The following is a 21,386-nucleotide window of genomic DNA, read 5'->3' on the forward strand; positions in this document are numbered from 1 at the left end:
AAAACTATGGTAATCAAACCAGCATGGTACTGGATAAGGATAGACATATAGATTAGTGGAATAGAATTGAGAGACCAGATATAAACCTTCACATTTATAATTATTTTATTTTTAAAAATATTTTTGTTTTTAAGGTGAAATTCACATAACATAAAATTAACCTTTTTTTTTTTTGCCTATTTAATAGATTTGGTCTTACATGTTAAGATCCAATTAACATAGATGTGCAACTAATCATAAAGATATGTGTGTATTTCTTTTAATTTAATTTAATTTTTTTATACAGCAGGTTCTTATTAGTTATCAATTTTACACACATCAGTGTATACACGTCAATCCCAATTGCCCAATTCATCACCCCCCCCACTCCCACCCCCCTCACAGCTTTCCCCCCTTGGTGTCTATACGTTTGTTCTCTACATCTGTGTCTCAATAAAATTAACCATTTTAAATCGTAGAATTCAGTGACATTTAATACATTCACAGTAATGTGTAAAAACAACTTCTATCTACGTTTAAAATATTATTACCAACTGAACAGGAAACACGTTACCTTTCCAGGCATTCTCTGTTCTCTACTTCTCTACACCCCGAACCCCTGGTTACCAACAGTTTGCATTCTATCTCTATGGATTTATCTATTTTGAATATTTAATATAAATGGAATCATATATATGACCTTTTGTGTCTGGTTTCTTTCATTTAACATAATGTCTATCCCAGTTGTAGTATGTGTAAGTATCTCATTCCTTTTTATATCTAAAGAATATTCTTAATATTCTATTATATGTAAATACATTTTGTTTATCCATTTATTCATTAATATACATTTGGGTTTCCACCTTTTGCTTACTTGTGCATAGCACTGCTGTGAATATCTGAGTACAAGTATTTGCTTGAATACCTCATTTCAATTTTTTGGGTACGGACATAGAAGTAGAGTTGCTGTGCCATATGGTCATTCCATGTTTAATTTTTTTTTTTTTACATTTTTTGGGGTAAAATTGCTTTACAATTGTGTGTTAGTTTCTGCTTTATAACAAAGTGAATCAGTTATACATATACATATGTTCCCATATCTCTTCCCTCTTGCATCTCCCTCCCTATCCCACCACTCCAGGTGGTCACAAAGCACCCAGCCGATATCCCTGTGCCATGTGGCTGCTTCCCACTAGCTATCTACCTTACGTTTGTTAGTGTATATATGTCCAAGACTCTCTCTCGCCCTGTCACAGCTCACCCTTCCCCCTCCCCATATTCTCAAGTCCGTTCTTCAGTAGGTCTGTGTCTTTATTCCTGTCTTACTCCTAGGTTATTCATGACATTTTTTTCCTTAAATTCCATATATATGTGTTAGCATAAGGTATTTGTCTGTTTCTTTCTGACTTACTTCACGCTGTATGACAGACTCTAGGTCTATCCACCTCATTACAAATAGCTCAATTTCGTTTCTTTTTATGTATGAGTAATATTCCATTGTATATATGTGCCACATCTTCTTTATCCATTCATCCGATGATGGGCACTTAGGTTGTTTCCATCTCCAGACTATTGTAAATAGAGCTGCAATGAACATTTTGGTACATGACTCTTTTTGAATTTTGTTTTTCTCAGGGTATATGCCCAGTAGTGGGATTACTGGGTCATATGGTAGTTCTATTTGTAGTTTTTTAAGGAACCTCCATACTGTTCTCCATAGTGGCTGAACCAATTCACATTCCCACCAGCAGTGCAAGAGTGTTGCCTTTTCTCCACACCCTCTCCAGCATTCATTATTTCTAGATTTTTTGATGATGGCCATTCTGACTGGTGTGAGATGATATCTCATTGTACTTTTGATTTGCATTTCTCTAATGACTAATGATGTTGAGCATTTTTTCATGTGTTTGTTGGTAGTCTGTATATCTTCTTTGGTGAAATGTCTATTTAGGTCTTCTGCCCATTTTTGGATTGGGTTATGTGTTTTTTTGCTATTGAGCTGCATGAGCTGCTTATAAATTTTGGAGATTAATCCTTTGTCGGTTGCTTCATTTGCAAATATTTTCTCCCATTCTGAGGGTTGTCTTTTGGTCTTGTTTATGGTTTCCTTTGCTGTGCAAAAGCTTTGAAGTTTCATTAGGTCCCATTTGTTTATTTTTGTTTTTATTTCCATTTCTCTAGGAGGTGCGTCAGAAAGGATCTTGCTGTGATTTATGTCATAGAGTGTTCTGCCTATGTATTCCTCTAAGAGTTTGATAGTTTCTGGCCTTACATTTAGGTCTTTAATCCATTTTGAGCTTATTTTTGTGTATGGTGTTAGAAAGTGATCTAATCTCATACTTTTACATGCATCTGTCCAGTTTTCCCAGCACCGCTTATTGAAGAGGCTGTCTTTTCTCCACTGTACATTCCTGCCACCTTTATCAAAGATAAGGTGTCCATATGTGTGTGGGTTTATCTCTGGGCTTTCTCTCCTGTTCCAATGATCTATCTTTCTGTTTTTGTGCCAGTACCATACTGTCTTGATTACTGTAGCTTTGTAGTATAGTCTGAAGTCAGGGAGCCTGATTCCTCCAGCTCCACTTTTCGTTCTCAAGATTGCTTTGACTATTCGGGGTCTTTTGTGTTTCCATACAAATGGCGAAATTTTTTGTTCTGGTTCTGTGAAAAATGCCAGTGGTAGTTTCATAGGGATTGCATTGAATCTATAGATTGCTTTGGGTAGTAGAGTCATTTCCACAATGCTGATTCTTCCAATCCAACAACAAGGTATATCTCTCCATCTATTTGTATCATCTTTAATTTCTTTCATCAGTGTCTTTTAATTTTCTGCCTACAGGTCTTTTGTCTCCTTAGGTAGGTTTATTCCTAGATATTTTATTCTTTTTGTTGCAATGGTAAATGGGAGTGTTTTCTTAAATTCACTTTCAGATTTTTCATCATTCGTATATAGGAATGCCAGAGATTTCTGTGCATTAATTTTGTATCCTGCTACTTTACCAAATTCAATGATTAGCGCTAGTAGTTTCCTGGTACCATATTTAGGATTGTCTATGTAGAGTATCATGTCATCTGCAAACAGTGTCAGCTTTACTTCTTCTATTCCGAATTGGATTCCTTTTATTTCCTTTTCTTCTCTGATTGCTGTGGCTAAAACTTCCTAAACTATGTTGAATAAGAGTGGTGAGAGTGGGCAACCTTGTCTTGCTCCTGATCTTAGTGGAAATGCTTTCAGTTTTTCACCATTGAGGATGATGTTGGCTGTGGGCTTGTCATATATGGCCTTTATTATGTTGAGGAAAGTTCGCTCTATGCCTACTTTCTGCAGGGTTTTTTATCATAAATGGGTCTTGAATTTTGTCAAAAGCTTTCTCTGCATCTATTGAGATGATCATATGGTTTTTCTCCTTCAATATGTTAATATGGTTTATCACATTGATAGATTTGCATATATTGAAGAATCCTTGCATTCCTGGAATAAACCCCACTTGATCATGGTGTATGAGCCTTTTAATGTGCTGTTGGTTTCTGTTTGCTAGTATTTTGTTGAGGAATTTTGCATCTATGTTTATCAGTGATATTGGCCTGTAGTTTTCTTTCTTTGTGACATCCTTGTCTGGTTTTGGTATCAAGGTGATGGTGGCCTCATAGAAGGAATTGGGGAGTGTTCCTCCCTCTGCTATATTTTGGAAGACATTGAGAAGGATAGGTGGTATCTCTTCTCTAAATATTTGATAGAATTCACCTGTGCAGCCATCTGGTCCTGGGCTTTTGTTTGTTGGAAGATTTTTAATCACAGTTTCAATTTCAGTGCTTGTGATTGGTCTTTTCATATTTTCTATTTCTTCCTCATTCAGTCTGGGCAGTTGTGCATTTCTAAGAATTTGTCCATTTCTTCCAGATTGTCCATTTTATTGGCATAGAGTTGCTTGTAGTAATCTCTCATGATCTTTTGTATTTCTGCAGTGTCAGTTTTTAATTCTCCTTTTTCATTTCTAATTCTATTGATTTGAGTTTTCTCCCTTTTTTTCTTGATGAGTCTGACTAGTGGTTTATCTATTTTGTTTATCTTCTGAAAGAACCAGCTTTTACTTTTATTGATCTTTGTTATTGTTTCCTTCATTTCTTTTTCATTTATTTCTGATCTGATTCTTATGATTTCTTTCCTTCTGCTAGCATTGGGTTTTTTTTTTTTGTTCTTCTTTCTCTAATTGCTTGAGGTGCAAGGTTAGGTTGTTTATTCGAGATGTTTCCTGCTTGTTAAGTGGGCTTGTGTTGCTATAAACTTCCCCCTTAGAACTGCTTTTGCCGCATCCCATAGGTTTTCGGTCGTTGTGTCTCCACTGTCTTTTGTTTCTAGGCATTTTTTTAATTTCCTCTTTGATTTCTTCAGTGATTACTTCATTATTAAGTAGTGTATTGTTTAGCCTCCATGAGTTTGTATTTTTTACAGATCTTTTCCTGTAATTGATATCTAGTCTCATGGCATTGTTGTCGGAAAAGATACTTGATACAATTTCAATTTTCTTAAATTTACCAAGGCTTGATTTGTGACCCAAGGTATGATCTATCCTGGAGAATGTTCCATGAGCACTTGAGGAAAATGTGTATTCTGTTGTTTTTGGATGGAGTGTCCTATAAATATCAATTAAGTCCATCTTGTTTAATGTATCATTTAAAGCTTGTGTTTCCTTATTTATTTTCTTTTTGGATGATCTGTCCATGGGTGAAAGTGGGGTGTTAAAGTCCCCTACTATGAATGTGTTACTGTCGATTTCCCCTTTTATGGCTGTTAGTATTTGCCTTATGTATTGAGGTGCTCCTATGTTGGGTGCAAAAATATTTACAATTGTTATATCTTCTTCTTGGATTGATCCCTTGATCATTATATAGTGTCCTTCTTTGTCTCTTCTAATAGCCTTTATTTTAAAGTCTATTTTGTCTGATATGAGAATTGCTACTCCAGCTTTCGGTTGGCTTCCATTTGCATGGAATATCTTTTTCCATCCCCTTACTTTCAGTCTGTATGTGTCTCTAGGTCTGAAGTGGGTCTCTTGTAGACAGCATATATAAGGGTCTTGTTTTTGTATCCATTCAGCCAATTTGTGTCTTTTGGTGGGAGCATTTAGTCCATTTACATTTAAGGTAATTATCAATATGTATGTTCCTATTCCCATTTTGTCAATTGTTTTTGGTTCGTTACTGTAGATCTTTTCCTTCTCTTGTGTTTCTTGCCTATAGAAGTTCCTTTAGCATTTGTTGTAAAGCTGGTTTGGTGGTGCTGAACTCTCTCAGCTTTTGCTTGTCTGTAAAGGTTTTAATTTCTCCATCAAATCTGAATGAGATCCTTGCTGGGTAGAGCAATCTTGGTTTCCGGTTTTTCTCCTTCATCACTTTAAATATGTCCTGCCAGTCCCTTCTGGCTTGCAGTGTTTCTGCTGAAAGATCAGCTGTTATCCTTATGGGGATTCCCTTGTGTGTTATTTGTTGTTTTTCCCTTGCTGCTTTTAATATGCTTTCTTTGTATTTATTTTTTGACAGTTTGATTAATATGTGTCTTGGCGTATTTCTCCTTGGATTTATCCTGTATGGGACTCTCTGCGCTTCCTGGACTTGATTAACTATTTCCTTTCCCATATTAGGGAAATTTTCAACTATAATCTCTTCAAATATTTTTTCAGTCCCTTTCTTTTTCTCTTCTTCTTCTGGAACCCCTATAATTCGAATGTTGGTGCATTTAATGTTGTCCCAGAGGTCTCTGAGACTGTCTTCAGTTCTTTTCATTCTTTTTTTTTTTTTTATTCTGCTCTGCAGTAGTTATTTCCAGTATTTTATCTTCCAGGTCACTTATCCGTTCTTCTGTCTCAGTTATTCTGCTATTGATCCCATCTAGAGTACTTTTAATTTCATTTATTGTGTTGTTCATCGTTGCTTGTTTCATCTTTATTTCTTCTAGGTCCTTGTTAACTGTTTCTTGCATTTTGTCTATTCTATTTCCAAGATTTTGGATCATACTTACTATCATTATTCTGAATTCTTTTTCAGGTAGACTGCCTATTTCCTCTTCATTTGTTAGGTCTGGTGCATTTTTATCTTGCTCCTTTATCTGCTGTGTGTTTTTCTGTCTTCTCATTTTGCTTATCTTACTTGTTTGGGGTCTCCTTTTTGCAGGCTGCACGTTCATAGTTCCCACTGTTTTTGATGTCTGTCTCTAGTGGCTAAGGTTGGTTCAGTGGGTTGTGTAGGCTTCCTGGTGGAGGGGACTAGTGCCTGTGTTGTGGTGGATGAGGCTGGATCTTGTCTCTCTAGTGGGCAGGTTCACGTCTGGTGGTGGGTTTTGGGGTGTCTGTGGACGTATTATGATTTTAGGCAGCCTCTCTGCTAATGGGTGGGGGTGTGTTCCTGTTTTGCTAGTTGTTTGGCATAGGTTGTCCAGCACTGTAGCTTGCTGGTCGTTGAGTGAAGCTGGGTGCTGGTGTTAAGATGCAGGTCTCTGGGAGATTTTCACTGTTTGATATTATGTGGAGCTGGGAGGTCTCTTGTTGACCAGTGTCCTGAAGTTGGCACTCCCACCTCAGAGGCAGAGCCCTGACTCCTGGCTGAAGCACCCAGAGCCTTTCATCCACACGGCTCAGAATAAAAGGGAGAAAAAGTAGAGAGAATTAGTAGAAGTATGAAGAAAGAAAGGAGGGAGGGAAGGAAGGAAGAAAGGAAGAAAGAAAGAAAGAAAGAAAGAAGCAAAGAAGGAAAGAAGGCAAGAAGGAAAGAAAGGAGGGAGGGAGGGAGGAAGGAAGGAAGGAGGGAAGGCAGGAAAAAGGACAGAAAGAAAGAAGATACAGTAAAATAAAATAAAGTACAGTAAAGTTATTGAATTAAAAAATAATTATTTAGAAAAAAAGGGATGGATAGAACCTTAGGATAAATGTTGGAAGCAAAGCTATACAGACAAAATCTTACACAGAAGCATACACATACACCCTCAAAAAAAGATGTAAAGGGAAAAAATCATAAATCTTGCTGTCAGAGACCACCTCCTCACTTTGGGATGATTCGTTGTCTAAAGGAGGGAAGGAAGGAAAAAAAAGAAAGAAAGAAAGAAAGAAAGAAAGAAAGAAAGAAAGAAAGAAAGAAAGAAAGAAAGAAAGAAAGAAAGAAAGAAAGAAGGTAAAGTATAATAAAGTTATTAAAATTAAAATTAATTATTAAGAATAAAACTTTAAAAAATTCCATGGACAGATAGAACCCTAGGACAAATGTTTGAAACAAAGCTATACAGACAAGATCTCACACAGAAGCATACACATACACATTCACAAAAAGAGGAAAAGGGGAAAAAATCATAGATCTTGCTCTGGAAACCCACCTCCTCAATTTGGGATGATTCGTTGTCTATTCGTGTATTTCACAGATGCAGGGTACATCAAGTTGATTGTGCAGCTTTAATCTGCTGTTTCTGAGGCTGCTGGGAGAGATTTCCCTTTCTTTTCTTGGTTCTCACAGCTCACAGGTGTTCAGCTTTGGATTTGGCCCTGCCTCTGCGTGTAGGTCGCTGGAGGGCGTCTGTTTTTTGCTCAGACAGGACGGGGTTAAAGGAGTCGCTGATTCGGGGCTCTGGCGCGCTCAGGCCGGGGGGATGGATGGGCACTGCGTGCCGGGCGGGCCTGTGGCGGCAGAGGCCGGTGTGACATTGCACCAGCCTGAGGTTCGCCGTGCGTTCTCCCGGGGAAGTTGTCCCTGGATTCCGGGAACCTGGCAGTGGCGGGCTGCACAGGCTCCCCAGCAGAGGGGTGTGGATAGTGACCTGTGCTCGTACACAGGCCCCTTGGTGGCGGCAGCAGCAGCCTTAGAGTCTCCCGCCTGGGGTCCTCGCTTTTAGCCGTGGCTTGCGCCTGTCTCTGGAGTTCCTTTAAGCAGCGCTCTTAAACCCCTCTCCTCGCGCACCAGGAAACAAAGAGGGAAGAAAGTCTCTTGCCTCTTCGGCAGGTGCAGACTTTTCCCCAGACTACCTCCGTGGTGCACTAACCCCTTCAGGCTATGTTCAAGCCACCAACCCCAGTCCTCTCCCTGCACTCTGACCGAAACCCGAGCCTCAGCTCGCAGCCCCGCCCGCCCCGCCTGGTGAGCAGACAAGCCTCTCGGGCTGGTGAGTGCCGGTCGGCACGGATCCTCTGTGCGGGAATCTCCCCACTTTGCCCTCCACACCCCTGTTGCTGTGCACTTCTCCGCGGCCCTGAAGCTCCCCACTTCGCCTCCCGCAGTCTCTGCCCGCAAAGGGGCTTCCTAGTGTGTGGAAACTTTTCCTCCTTCACAGCTCCCTCCCACTGGTGCAGGTGCCGTCCCTATTCTTTTGTCTCTGTTGTTTCTTTTTTTCTTTTGCCCTACCCAGGTACGTGGGGAGTTTGTTGCCTTTTGGGAGGTCTGAGGTCTTCTGCCAGCCTTCAGTAGGTGTTCTGTAGGAGTTGTTCCATGTGTAGATGTATTTCTGGTGTATCTGTGGGGAGGAAGGTGATCTCCGCGTCTTAATCTTCTGCCATCTTTAAGGTCCCCTCCCCATGTTTAATTTTTGAGTAGCCACTAAAGTATGTTCCACAGCAGCTGCACCAATTTACATTCCCACCAGCAATATATGAAGGTTCCAATTTTTTCACATCTTCATCAACACTTCTTATTTTTTTAAATTATATTTATTCTAGTGGGTATAATGTGGTATCTCACTATGATTTTAATTTGTTTTTCCTTAATGACTAATAATATTGATTATCTTTTCACATGTTTATTGGCCATTTGTATATCGTATTTGTATAAATGTCAAGTACTTTGACCATTTTAACTTGGATTTTTTGTTTTTAACTGTTAACGTAAGGTCTCTTTATATATTCTGGATATTAGACTCTTGACAGATGCATGATTTGCAAATATTTTCTCCCATTCTGTTGTTTGTCTTTTCACTTTCTTGATAGTATCCTTTGAGGGAAAAATGATTTTAATTTGATGAAGTCCAGTTTATCTATTTTTTATTTTGTTTCTCATGCTTTTGGTGTCATATCTAAAAATTCATTCCGTAATCCAAAGTCAGAAAGCTTACACTTATGTTTTTCCTGAGTCTTATAGCATCAGCTTTCAAATTTATATCTTTAATCCATTTTGAGTTATTTTTGTATATGTTGTAAGGCAGGAGTCCAATTTCATTCTTTTGCATGTGGATATCCAGTTGCCCCAGAACCATTTGTTGAAAAGACTATTCTTTCTTTGTTGAATGATCTTGGTTTTAAGGGGGTGGTATTCAAAACAAGACATTTGATAGTATTGTAGGATACAATCAATAAATTTTCAAGATTTTAAAACTAGGACCTTAAGTAAGTAAGCAAGTAAGTAAGTAATGTGGAAGAGTAATACTGAAGAATAGCAATACATAGACTGTATGAACGTGATTATAACTAGAATTTACTAAGCATGAAATTAAGCATTCATAATGAATCACATATAACTTGTTTCACTGTATATATAAGTAAATCATGTGAGAATATGTTCTGTTCTGACCACCAGCACCGGGTGTTCCAACAGTCATTCACTATTATCTAAATCTCTTTCCTGCCATGAAATTTTATTCCATTCTTCTATGTTGATTGGTCTCATAAAGCTATGTTGATTTTTTGCAGCTGAAATACTTTTCCCCCTCTTAAAGTTCCACTGGTCTTGTTTTACTGCCTCTTATAGGAAGCTTGCAAAGTCATTTCCTTTTCTTTCCAAATTTCTCATACTTTATCTTGTTCCTTTTCTTTTCACTGTTTTCTTTTCTCTTTGTTCTGTGTGCTTCATTTTACTTTCATTCGTCTTTTTTTTTTCTATTTCTTTATGCCTGTAATGAATAGGTGAGCAAACCGATTCATTATCCCACATTGTGAAGGTAAAAGATTGACTTTCTAGCAAAGCCATCATAAATAATTGCTTCAGGAAAGAAATTTACCATTTATCATTTTCTGATTCCTGCTTGATCTCAGTCATCCTTAGTCCTCCTAGTGCCAAAGCTGGGACCACTGTTCTCACCTGCAGGCTTAGCCTGGAAACATTGAGTTTAGAATATAAGTCTTTAAAAATTGCCATCCTATCACTCTGTGACTCAATATCAAGTTACTCATGCTACTTGTTTGGACCCGCAATTATGATCCTTTGGATAAATGCTCTTGTGATTTGTTCACTTTGTCCCCATCTTGCCATTCTGGTAACCCATTTTCATTAATTATTTTCTGAGCCTGAGTCCCTATCTTGGTACCTTGCCTTCTACTTCAGTCTTCTAGGACTGGATTTTTGTTTTGTTTCTGTCCATTTCCCCCTTATTCCCTGGAGTTCTCCTTTCTGAACTCCAGGACAGTAGCCAAGTCCATGTTAATTTGCTGATGGTCTACTCTGACTTCTGTATTAGCCTCATGAATCCCTTTTTTCTGCTCAGCTGGACTGTTGGGAATTACTATTGTCTTATAAGCAAATAACCTCAAGTTCACCATTCTTAAACTTCAGTGTGCATAGAAATAACCTGTGGTATATATTAGAATTTCAGATTACTGTATTCTATGATCTGAAATTTTGATTCATTATGTTTGAGGAAAAGCACAGGTCTTTTAATATTTAACAAGCTCTTTTGGTGATTCTTATGCCAGTGGTCAGCAGACCATACTTTGAAAAACATTATAACTTACAATTATGGCTCGCCAATGAAATGTTTACTATTATCTATTGCCATATTATTTGGAAGCTACTTCTGAATTGAACTTCACTGAGTCTAAAGGACTGGATCTGTTTTAGCTGCCTGTCATACCTGATGATTTCTACCTGTGAGGTTTGCTGAGACCTAAATGGCTTGTTTCATTTTTTTTATTTTTGAATTTTTATTGGAGTACAGTTGATTTACAATGTTGTGTTACTTTCAGGTATACAGCAAAGTGAATCAGTTATATATATATATCCACTCTTTCTTAGATTCTTTTCCCATACAGGCCTTTACAGAGTGTTGAGTAGAGTTCCCTGTGCTATACAATAGGTCCTTATTAGTTACTTATTTCATATATAGTAGTGTGTATATGTCAATCCCAATCTCCCAATTTTTCCCTCACCCCCTTACCAACTGGTAAGCATAAGGTTTTTTTTATACATCTGTGAGTCTACTTCTATTTTGTAAATAAGTTCATTTGTACCCTTTTTTTTCTTTTAGATTCTACATATAAGTGATAATATATGATATTTTTGTTTCTCTGACTTACTTCTGAATTGAACTTCAGAGTCTAAAGAGCTGTATTCCCTGCCTGTCATTCCTGACGATTTCCACCTGTGAGGTGAGATCTCAATGGATTGTTTCTGCATGCAAACTAAAGATGGGCAGGACCAGGCTCTGATCCTAGAAGTAGGCCCTATATGTGTGGCTTGAAGTTGAAATCACACTTTCCAAGGGTGCATAACAAATGAGCTTGATTTGAGTGTGATTTGTTGGGTGATACTTAGTAGCAGGGCAGAGACAATACTTGTGTTGTCAAGTGATAAGTGAGAATCTGGAAAATATTCAGCATCATGGACATTTGATGGTTTTGGTTGCCCAGCATTAATTTCCTTTTCTTAATTAGTATTTTAATTTCATTATGAGGAATTACCTCTTCTCCATTGCATCTTCTGTAATCAGGTCCCACTTCCTCCCCTAACCAAAGGATGAAATAGTGATCATAATTATGCCAACTTAACACTACTTTCCTGGAATTTCAATCTTGAAGTGAATTGCAAAAAGACAAACAAGTTTGAATCTATTCTATTCCAGCAGAGGGTCCAGTGCATACTCTTTTGCTACAAGAGAATTCCTATTCCTATGGTTACATCTTCTTAGCCTTTAGCTGCCTTTGTTCTTGCTGATTTCTAAACCTGGTTCTCCAGCCTTCGGGTGATTTCTATGAAGAAACAATATGTTTCCAATTAATTTCATTTTGCCTAAGTTAGCCAGATTTACTTCCTGTTGCTTGTAAACAAAGAACTGTAAAGGATATATTCAGGAAGATAAGGCAAAAGGACTGGAAAATTGTAATACAAGCTTGGGGGAAGAGGGTTCTCTGAAGGGAGAGCAACATGTTGGAGGACTCATGTGGGCCCAGAATTTGGACTAAGAATACCAGTTTTAGGGCTGAGAATAAGAGAACTAAGTCTAGATTCTACCTGTCAGTGATAATGTGTTACTAGTGTATTGAACGGTGTTGAACCTGCAATTTGTTTTTATACTTATAGAGAGAAGTAGCTGGAAAAGGTAGAGACTGATGGGGCCTGACACACCCCAAAGATCATCTCTAGTTCTAAACCTAGGCCCTGTTAATCATCTTCATCCACTTCTGGAAACCACACTATTCCTGACTACTGAGATACACCTCTAAGAACAAGCAGCATATTGTGAAGATCAAGATAAATACTGGTTCAGACCTTTTAATTTATGCCTTTCCACATGTATATCACATTTAATAATTTTTATTGGTGGGGATGGAAGTAAGGGTAAAGAGGATACAGGTGTTGAAAATTATGTTTATATTTATATCTTGAAAATAAAATTCATTGACATTTCCTAACATGCCATCTTGTTATGGTAGGAAGAGAAGGCAGAGCTAGAGATTGATGAGTCAAACTATGATGGGGTTGTACTTGAGCTGGATAATTTCCACCTGGACAAATAAGAAATGTTCAAGAAAAATGTTTACTTATTCAGCATTAGGAAGTATAAAAATATTCTATATTTGATTCTAAAAATCATATGCAACTCTTCTTTCTACTAAAACTGTGTCTATAATACAATTTTTTCATTTTTAAACTATTTTATTTTACAGGTATTTAGCAGGCAAACTTCTGGAAAGTAATGGTTATAAGCATGACATTTGCAGCATAAAAGACCAGAATTTGAATATCAGTTCTATTATTTACTAATTGTGTAACATTGGAAAAACTGTTTAAACTCTCTGAACCTCAGGTGTTTTTGTTTTAATTTTTAAAATAGTCATAATAATACTTCATAGTCTTGTATAAAATAAAGTAATAATCACAAAGCATCTAGCACTGTGCCTGGAACTTATTAAGTAGTAAATATATTATTAGTAGCAGTAATAGTTGTAGTTATAAATTGAGAGACTGTATTGATTTGCCAGCATGATAGCCTGTCTTTTTTGGAAAGATGATTTTTAACATAAATTTTAAAAAATTGATTAAATATTCATTTTTTAGTTTAATTTGGGTCAGTTTTTTAGGAGACTGATTGTACCAAACTATCAACTGTCAACAACAACTGAGTCAGTCTTTGGTCTCCCAAAAAAGCTGGTTAGTGTCATAGAAGCCCCTGATGGAGCATTCAGCTAGTATCTCAGAAAAAGTTCATGGCTGTCTCTAACTAACTGTCTGTCTCATAACTAATCTAATATAATCTTCATAGCCCTGTGAGATAAATAGGGATATCACCTCATGTTACATAACTGAAGTGCAGAGGGCTTAAAAGACTTGCCCAAGATTACATAGTCTGGAAATGAGTCAAACTCAAATCTTTTGTTTTCAAATCCTGTGTTAATTCCATTATGTTTAGAATATGGTAATTTTTGGTATCATATTATAATGCAAATAAGAGCTGTCAATGTTATTAAAGGAAATGTGGTGGAGAGGGGCAGCAAACCAATATGGATAAATTATTTTAAAAGAATCTTCTTTTTGGTTTTATAGCAGGTTCCATTTGACTGAATTATTCAGTTGAATTGCTTTAATGTTAGTATATCTATAGTGAAGAATCAGTATTAGTAAGAAAGAACATAGTCACACAAATCTAGAGAATGATGATATCTCCTCACGGATCATCTCCCTAGTGATTCTCTACCAGAGCTGGCTGCACATTTACAGACCAATAAAATCTGAAATTGGGGAAGGGGCACTGAATATATACTTTTAAAAGCTACCAAGGTGATTCTCATGTGTAACCAGAGTTGATAACCCCTGATTAGCCCAACTCCTTATTTAGCAAAACATGGTGACCTCAAACTAGTGTCTTAACTACTGCATTAAATATAATTAAACATATCTATATTATCCATATTGCTCTTGGAAAATCTTGCACTCAAATTTTTATTGACATTATCACCTATTTTGCTTAAGTATTGACTTTACAAGAGTATGGTCTTGAATTAACATAGCCCAGCGAAGACATGAAGAAAAGGTCCTTGAAGTTCTATTAACTTTTTGCTCAAAGGGAAGTATGAACTTGCAAGGGAATATGTAAACCAGAATGTTTAGGGAGAGAGGTCACCTCTGCTTTTGGTTGTTGCTTTCCATCAGTTTGAAAGGTGTGGTAATTCATTGGCAGGGTGGAATGGAGTGGCTGTAAATACTTGACCCAGAGGTCAAGATGCGGAAGTTTAAGATATAGCCCTTTTTAGTTTTGATTCATTGTTCAACCTAAAGTAAAGTCCTAGGATATTGGAGGCATATATATTTAAAGATAAGAATAATATACCTTTTAAAGGCCAAGTACAAGTCACTTTTAGATGGTCACCGTTGGAGATTATTCATGCTCTGTTTGGGATAATTAAGAACTGATTCAAAATAGTGCTTTTTATTTGACTTTAAAAATTTTTGTATTTATACTTAAATATAGATGTTTTAAATGCATTAAGAATTCAACTAAAATAATTTAATGCTCCCATCCCAAAGATCTGTTGGGGATATTGGGAAGATACCCAGTTTATCCATCATCATGTTCTGCTCACTCCTTCACTGTAGTCCTTCCATGTTGAGCACAGATAGCTTTGTCATTGGGACCATAGCAGAGGTGTTCTTCTAAAATTGCTCATGTAGCTATAGAGGCTATATGTTTAGGTTTTAATGAGCTTGCCTGTTAGGATGGAAACTGAGACAAACTAGACATGGAGAGAATGAGAGTGTTGTGAGAAAGAGAAAAATTAATAAATACTAAATTGAATAGAAGATCACTGAGTCTCAGATTTGGAAGAAATCTTGAAGTTCATATGATACAGTTCTCTACCTCAGGCAGAAATGCTCTCTTCAATATCCGTCAAGTGGTTATCTAATCTTCATTTGAAAACTTCTAGTAATGTGGAACTGCTCTTTGTACAAACCATTTAACGTTTAATTAAGGTATCATCCATTTCTAAGAAAGTTTAAAAGCTCTTGTTTGAGTCACAGATAGTAAAATAGAGGTGATAAATGATCAGCTATCATTCTAGTCAATTGGCCAATCACATAAAAAGAGACTATTTCTCTGTATCCCTAGCAAAAAGTCAGCAACACTAGAAATTTGGTATAGCTGACTGGAGTTTGACTAGGCTGTCAAGTGCAAAGTACACTAACTAATAATAAATTTGCAAATTAGTTTGCAGCAATATGCTCCACAATGCAATTATCCCTATCCTTCCTAGTGGAAAGTTACACATATTCATCTGGTTGTCTGCTGTTTTTTTTCTTCTTTCACCCGACCTTGACCTACACTCTGTTAATGGAACAGCTAAAAGTGTTAGTAAAGCAGTAGCCAAATTTCTACATCATCAGTTGAAAAAAGATGGGTAACCCAATCTGGAAGCAATTCCTGAAGAGGGTTTCTGAAATGCTTTGAGCAGTAGAAAAATAGTTTTAGCATGTATATCACAACCCAAGGCAAAAATTTTGAAGGTAGTAACACTCATTTAGATATAAATCTGATGTTTTTTAAAACATTCATGTTACATTTCAGTCACAGCATTTCTCTGTCACTGTCACTCTATGTTCTCTGGTACAATGTGAACTTCATTTAAGGTCTATTGCTTGAGCTGTTAAATGTTCACTTTGATGAAGCCTACTCAAAGACCTATTCTGAATCAGTCCAGAGTGACTGTAGGTGACAGTTTGAAAATATAATTGCATGTTTAAAAGTCAAAATTTTCTAAACGATTCAGTTATTTCTTTAATTTTTAATTTTTTTGAATGAAAGATTTTTAAAATTCTATAGTGCTTTACAATTTTCAAAAGTTTCACACACATGATTTCATATAATCCCTAACACCCCTATATTGCTCTTCCCCTCCCTCTCCCCACTGGTAACCAATAGTTTGTTTTATATATCAGTGAGTCTGTTTCTTTTTTGTTTTATTCATTAGTTTGTTTTCTTTTTCAGATACCACATATAAATGATATCATACAGTATTTGTCTTTCTCTGTCTGACTTATTTCATTTAGTATAATGTTATTTCTTTAATATATGCCATTATTAACTGAATTATCTTGTTTTTTATGGAATAATACTTTGTAATTAAAAAATAAATTTCAAAGTAAAATTCATACGGTATTTACTGGAATCTTTTAGTTTCATTACTTTAAATATAAATTTGCTTATTGGTGAAATTTTCTATGAACAGCATAAAAACTGCAATTGCATTATCAATCATTCTATGTTGATTTAGTTTTATTGTGTGTTCAATTTGGATATGGAAGGGTTATTTGTTTACAGAGATATTAAAACTATTGGTCAGGTTTGATTTGGTTCAATGGGAGTATTGCTGTCTTTTCTGTATTATATTCAATGATGTGGTTATACGTTTTGTGGCCATTTCTTGGTTATTCATGCTAACAGAGAGAAGGAATGGCTTAAGTAATCCCAAAATAATTTCTATGTGCCTTTGGAATATGATTTTGAATTTCCATTCTATTATAAGAATTTTATGTTCTGGGAATATTTTTTAAAATAATTATATCACACCTTTATATTTCACCCTGTACTGGCATTTCTTTGCCAGTTCATATATCACTATTGGTAGAGAAAGGCCTTTATATTCTAGCTTCTGCCATCATAAAAATAATGAACTTGGTTAAAAGAGTGACTATTTTTTTTCATTTTCAAGCAATTGTTGTGCTCCTATTTTGTATTAGGCACTCTGCTAGGTACAATAAGAGACACAGAGATGAAGAAGATATTCCCTTCCTTGAGAGAATCATAGTCAAAAAACAAAGACAATATACATGTATCTATAATGCTTAGAGAAGTACAGAGTGCAGAAGATTTATTTCTAATTTGGGTGAGGATGAAATGGAGCAGAGAAAGACTTTTAAGTAGGGTTCTGAAGGATTAGTAATATCCAAGTATCTGAGTAAGGGAGAAAGTATCTTTCCAGACAAGGGGAAGTTTGAGGCATGTTGGGGATGTGATGAGTAATCACAAAAGGGAGTGATGGCAAATAAGTTTGGAAATATAACTGAAAAACTCATCCATGAGGTAGTTAGAATATGATAAAATTATAGTGGATAGTAATACCACTTGTATGTAAATGAGAGTTGAATATTCTAATAAAAGATGAAAATATTTTACTGAGATGATCTCAACTGTAAATATGTTATATAGATGTATTAATGTTTTATTTTTGATATTTTATGTTATATTTGAGATGCAAGAGAAGTTTCATTTGAAAATGGGCAATAGAAGACCTGAGGAGTTTCGCTGGCACATATATTAAATTTAGTGCAGTTACAGCAATCCAGACAAACTAATGAGGGTATGGAGTGGAAACTTTTGTAATTTCATTAATTAAAAAGAAAGCAATTATTATGTAGCTATTTTATTTATTACAAAATTATATTTAGAAACATTGAGTTTTTTGCAAATTTGTAATAAATTTAATAGGCTCATTGAAATTAGGTCACAAAGTGAAACCTGCTCTTGTGAATGAATTGCTAGTCAGAAAATAAGTTCTGCCACTGATGCTCAAGGGGTCTATTTTCCTCCAAGTAAAATGATTGACTTATTTGGCTTTCAGCCCTCAAGTCTGAATTCAGGAATCAGCACAGTCCAGTAGGAAAAGGGCTGAACAAAGATTTAAAGGAATATTTGGCTTAAGTTTCAGTTCTTGTAGAATGTATTTTTTTTTATGACTGTGTTTACACAAGAGATGGATCAAGTTGGGGCCATAAATTTTTTGGGGTTTTGGGTTTTTTTTTTTGCGGTACACAGGCCTCTCACTGCGGAGCACAGGCCCTGGATGCGCAGGCTCAGCGGCCATGGCTCATGGGCCTAGCCGCTCCGTGGCATGTGGGATCTTCCCGGACCGGGGCACGAACCCATGTCCCCTGCATCGGCAGGCGGACTCTCAACCACTGCGCCACCAGGGAAGCCCGGGGCCATAAATTTTAATCTAAAGTAACACAATAACAAGTATACCAAGTATGCCAAGTATACCAAACATTTTCCCATAATTCACAAAATAAAAGCTAAAACAACACAAAAGGGAGGAGCTAGTGCAGAAAAGTAGCTCAGCTTTTAGAATATTTGCATCAGTTATTTAATTAATTAGTAGCAAGCTGTGTTTTCTTAAGGGGAAAACAATTCTGACATAAACATTCTCCACATCTGATTTCAGAAATTTTTGCATGTATAACTTAGTTAAATTATACCTGCCTAATAAGTGATGGCTTTTTGAAATATATGCTGATTGTGATTGGAAATAAAGTTTAAATGTACCAAAGAAATAAACATTATGTTCTTGCTTGAATTTCCCACCTCCCTAGTCAAGTGGAATTTATTCTATATGATATACTTGTTAAACAAAAACTTGAGTGAGAGAAAACATATTTCACATTTGGAGTAGAAATGTCAAGAGACATCCAGTTCTTGGAATTAGGTATTTCCATAACAAAGTAATTAGGGCATAAAAAGTACCTTTGTACAAAACATAACAGTTCAGAGTATTTTCATATCAATTTTATTCTCAATTGTTAAGTGTTACTAACACTTTTATTGGATAGGTATGACAAATAAAATTCTTTACATTTTACTGTTGAGGAAACTGGAATTCAGAGAGTTTGCCTTAGACAACTCAGACTAGAATGCACATCTCTTGACAGACTAGAACTTTAAAAAAATTTTTGAAATAATTTTATACTCATATAGAACTTTCAAAAACAGTATGAATTAAATGCTATGTACCTTTCACCCAGCTTCCCCCAATGACATCTTATGTAACTTATATACAATGTCAAACCCATAGTATGACACCCTTTCCTCCCTTTCTTCCTTTATTTATTTTTTGTGTATAGTTCTATAAAATTATCATATGTTGAAATTTGTGTAACCACCATTACAATCAGGATACAGAACTGTTCGATCACCCCAAAGAAATTTCTCTTTATACTTATACTCTCTTCCAAATGTAACCTTTGGCAATTACCAATTTGTCTAGATTCAAGTCCTTTGTCAGATATGTGATTTACAGATACTTTCCCCCAGTCTGTAGCCTGTCTTTTCATTCTCTTCTGAGAGTCTTTCACAGAGCAAAAGTTTCTAATTGTGAAGAGGTACAATTGATCAACTTTACCATTTACAGATTGTTCTTTTGGTGTCAAGTTTACAGACTTGTTGCCTAGTTCTAGATCCTGAAGATTTTCTCTCTTTTTTTAAATTGAAGTACAGTTGATTTACAATATTGTGTTAGTTTTAAGTATACAGCAAAGTGATTTAGATATATATTATATATACAAATACATACTTGTATTTCACATGTTTCCGTTATAGGTTATTACAAGATATTGAATATAATTCCCTGTGCTATACAGTTAATCTTTGTTGCTTACCTATTTTATGTATAGTAGTTTGTATCTGTTAATCCCACACTCTGAATTTATCCCACCCCACCCCCCATTTTGGTAACCACAAGTTTTTTTTCTATGTCTGTGCCTCTGTTTCATATATAGATTCATTTGTATTACTTTTAAGATTCCACATATAAGTGACAGAATATAATATTTGTCTTTATCTGACTTACTTCACTAAGTATGATATTATCTAGCTCCATCCATGTTGCTGCAAATGGCAATATTTCATTCTTTTTTATGGCAGATAAATATTCCAGTGTGTGTGTGTGTATGTGTGCATATATATATATTTTATATATATATATATATATATATATATATATATATATATATATATATATACATATATCACATCTTCTTAAGCCAATCCTCTGTTGATGGGCACTTGGGTTCTTTCCATGTCTTGGTTATTATAAAGAGTACTGTTATGGACTTCTCTGACAGTCCAGTGGTTAAGATGCCACATTTTCACTACAGGGGGCATGGGTTCGATCCCTGGTCAGGGAAGATCCTGCATGCTGTGCAGTGCAGCCAAAAAAAAAAAATAGTGCTGTGATGAACAATGGAGTGCATGTATCTATTCGAATTAGTGTTTTCATTTTTTCCAGATATGTACCCAGGAGTGGGATTGCTGGATCATATAGTAGCTGTATTTTTAGTTTTTTAAAGGAAACTCCATACTGATTTCCATAGCGGCTACACCAATTTACATTCCCACCAAGGGTGTAGGAGGGCATCCTTTCCTCCACACTCTCTCCAGTATTTATTATTTGTAGACTTTTTGAAGATAGCTATTCTGGCCAGTGTGAGGTGATACATCATTGTGATTTTGATTTCCATTTCTCTAATAATTAATGATGCTGAACATCTTTTTATGTGTCCGTTGGCCAACTGTATGTCTTCTTTGGAAAAATGTATATTTAGGTCTTCTGTCCATCTTCTGACTGGGTTGTTCATTTTCTCAATATTGAGTTTTATGAGTTGTTTGTATATTTTGGATATTAAGCCCTTGTCAGTTGCATCATTTGCAAATATCAAATATTTTTTCCTATTTTGTAGGTTGTCTTTTCTTTTTTTTTTTTTTTCTTTTTTGCAGTACGTGGGCCTCTCACTGTTGTGGCCTCTCCCATTGCAGAGCACAGGCTTCAGATGTGCAGGCTCAGCGGCCATGGCTCATGGGCCCAGCCACTCTGTGGCATGTGGGATCTTCCCGGACTGGGGCATGAACCTGTGTCCCTTGCATCGGCAGGCAGACTCTCAACCACTGCACCACTAGGGATGCCCTGTCTTTTCATTTTATTGATGGTTTCCTTTGTTCTGAAAAAGTTGTATGTTTGATTGGGTCCCACTTCTTACTTTTGCTTTTATTTCTTTTGCCTTGGGAGACAGATCTAGGAAAATATTGCTACAATTTATACTCAAGAATGTTTTGCCTATGTTCTCTTCTAAGAGTTTTATGGTGTCATGTCTTATATTTAGGTCATTAAATTGTTTTGATTTTATTTTTATATATGGTGTGAGGGAGTGGTCTAATTTCATTGATTTACATGTAACTGTCCAGTTTTCTCAACACCACTTGTTGTAGAGATTGTCTTTTTTCCATTGTATATTATTGCCTCCTTTGACATAGATAGACCACAGGTGAGCGGGTTTATTTCTGGACTCTCTGTTCTGTTCCATTGAGCTATATGTCTGTTTGGGGCCAAAACCATGCTGTTTTGATTACTGTAGTTCTGTAGTATAGTCTGAAGTCTGGAAGGGTTATGCCTCCAGCTTTATTT

The sequence above is a fragment of the Grampus griseus genome, assembly GCF_964374135.1.
Source record: "Grampus griseus genome assembly, chromosome: X".
Lineage (NCBI taxonomy): Eukaryota > Metazoa > Chordata > Mammalia > Artiodactyla > Delphinidae > Grampus > Grampus griseus.